Below are 2,839 nucleotides of genomic sequence, written 5' to 3'. Positions count from 1 at the left end.
AGGGTTTTTTTTTTTTTTTGCTACAAATCATTCTCATTTTTGTTAGAATAACTTGACCTGTTAACAGAACCCATAATTCACTTTCCTTTTTTTTTTTTTTGCTACAAATCCTTCTCATTTTTGTTAGAATAACTTGACCTATTAACAGAACCCATAATTCACTTTCCTTTTTTTTTTTGCTATAAATCCTTCTCATTTTTGTTAGAATAACTTGACCTGTTAACAGAACCCATAATCCGCTTTCTTTTTTTTTGTTATAAATCCTTCTCATTTTTGTTAGAATAACTTGACCTGTTAACAGAACCCATAATTCACTTTCTTTTTTTTTTTTTTGCTACAAATCCTTCTCATTTTTGTTAGAATAAGTTCACAACCCATAATTCACACACCCCAATCAGATTCTCCTCTGCAATTTATCAAACAGGTTCGTCACATTCAATTGCATAAATCATATTATTCGTTTATATCTATACTGTTAAGTTATCTTGATTTTTGTGGATCATCTTGTTATATGTGTGGGGTTGACATGATCATAAAACTTTGACTTATTAGTTACATGTGGGTGAGACTATCAATTATCATAAAGTATATAGATATAAATACTTTGATGGTTTTCTTTATAAATTTATATTTGCAAATATTGGATTACATCGAAACAGAAGGCAAATATTATATTTGCAAATAAAATATGCAAATATTATAAATTAATATGTGGTTTTATTTGAAATACAGTGAAATGGACAGGAGTTTATTTAAGCAAGAACATAATCTTGGTATGTGCTTATTTGTTACGTCGATTTTTCTTTGCAAGTGAACCGTTGTTGCAGTTTGGTGTTAGTGTTATCGGTTTTATGAGTTATGGGTTTGTGTTGGTTTCAGAGAAGAGGCAAGCCGAGGCTGCTAGAATTAGGGATAAATACCCTGATAGGATTCCGGTAAATGTTGATCTTTTCTACAGAATTGATAAGTTATTTGGTGCATTTAGCATGAGATATAACAGTTTGAATGTAAATAGTTCAAAAAGGCTTTCTTTTTTTACTTATTTGCGTTGACATTGATGTTATCGAGCATGAGATTCAACAATTTGATTGTGAATAGTTCGAATAAGTGTTCTTTTTTCACTTATTTGTTGCAAGTTTGATGTTCTTGAGCTTAAAATATGATTATAAATAGTTCAAAAAAGTGTTTGTTTTCACTTGTTTGTTGCAAGTTTGATGTTCTTGAGCATATAATTTGATTGTAAATAGTTCATAAAAGTATTCTGTTTCACCTATTTGTAGCAAGCTTGACTTTCTTGAGCATATAATTTGATTGTAAATAGTTCAAAACGGTGTTCTTTTTCGCCTATTTGTTGCAGTTTTGATGTTCTTGAGCATGAGATTCTACAATTTGATTGTAAATAGTTAGAAAAAGTGTTCTTTTTTTTCACTTATTTGTTGAGTTTGATGTTCTTGAGCATATAATTTGATTGTGAATAGTTCAAAAAAGTGTTCTTTTTCACTTGTTTGTTGCAAGTTTGATGTTCTTGAGCATATAATTTGATTGTTAATAGTTCAAAAAAGGTGGTGTTTTTCACTTATTTTCTACAAGTTTGATGTTATTGAGCATGAGATTCAATATTTTGATTGTAAACGGTTAAAAAATAGTTTTCTTTTTTACTTATTGCCTCCAAGTTTGATGTTTTTGTGTATGAGATTCAACATTTTGATAGTAATAAATAGTTGAATCGGTGATCATTTAAGGTAATCGTTGAGAAAGCAGAAAGAAGTGATGTTCCCAATATCGATAAGAAAAAGTACGCTATAAGATTATTTTTTGCAATATTTTCTAAAGTTCTTTATAGACATTACTGTGGGTTGAATTTAGTATTTAAGTCAATGAGTTGTGGCTTGCAGGTACCTTGTTCCAGCTGACTTGACAGTTGGTTAATTTGTGTATGTTATTCGTAAACGGATTAAGCTAAGTGCGGAGAAGGCTATTTTCGTATTTATTGATAATGCATTGCCACCAACCGGTAAATTTCACTTCTAATATTAAAAAAAAATAAATAAAAATCAATGTAGATACGGAGATTAAAGTTAGTTAGTTAGTTTGTTTGACTTCAAAAGTCAAACCTCCCTCTCGTGAACCTTCGCTTCGAGATATTAGCATATATTGGCTTGTGAATGTTTACCTGATGTTGTATTGTATTGTGTTGTATCATAGGGGCAATTATGTCTGCAATATACGAAGAAAAGAAAAACGAAGATGGTTTTCTATATGTTTGTTACAGTGGAGAGAACACGTTCAGTTGGGACTAGTGCATCGTTATGTCTTTCATCAACAACTTTCTAAGAATGTTTGTACATAATAATCTAAACCTTGCTATTTAATATTTGTCAATAATCTTGTGTTCTTTTTCTATTTAATGAGCTCTTTATCAAGCGTGTTTCGATCCCCAAAATGATGCCGAAGATTTGTCCATAGATAAACTTGAATCATATATGCATGTGAACACTCTTGTTCTTTTCATTACAAAGCATAGGTGATAGACATTCTCACCAAATCCTTGAGACTTTCCTTATCATTAAGCCGCAAGCATTCCCGTCTTTAAGTTTTGTTCCCGTTAGCTGGTTATCCTTTTCCATTAGATTAGTTTGTTCTTTTCATGTATTGTATGAGACCTTGTTCATTTGAATGTAATGAGAAAATGAGATTCTAACATGACTATGTGTTCTCTTATTTTTGTCAACGTGTAGTTTACAAGACTAAAATGTCCATTTGGTCGAAATATAAACATTGATGCAGTTATTAATGTTTAGCATGGGCTTTACAAGATTATATAATCGAAACCTTTTAA

The 2,839-nt window shown here is 30.4% G+C and overlaps 1 pseudogene across 1 annotated transcript; it reads left to right on the top strand.

The window, feature by feature from the left end:
• Positions 1 to 371: 371 nt before the first annotated feature.
• LOC143567606 (autophagy-related protein 8f-like) lies at positions 372 to 2,397 on the top strand (annotated as a pseudogene). Its single transcript, XR_013141443.1, has 6 exons — positions 372 to 424; positions 733 to 773; positions 880 to 935; positions 1,743 to 1,795; positions 1,896 to 2,014; positions 2,206 to 2,397. The product of XR_013141443.1 is annotated as an autophagy-related protein 8f-like (transcript).
• Positions 2,398 to 2,839: the final 442 nt, after the last annotated feature.

This window comes from Bidens hawaiensis, unplaced genomic scaffold (assembly GCF_021521415.1).
Source record: "Bidens hawaiensis isolate Kalapana, Puna unplaced genomic scaffold, B.hawaiensis_p1.1 tig00023456_1, whole genome shotgun sequence".
Lineage (NCBI taxonomy): Eukaryota > Viridiplantae > Streptophyta > Magnoliopsida > Asterales > Asteraceae > Bidens > Bidens hawaiensis.
Note: the sequence above shows the minus strand (reverse complement) of the source record. Positions and strands in the feature narration are given on the sequence as shown.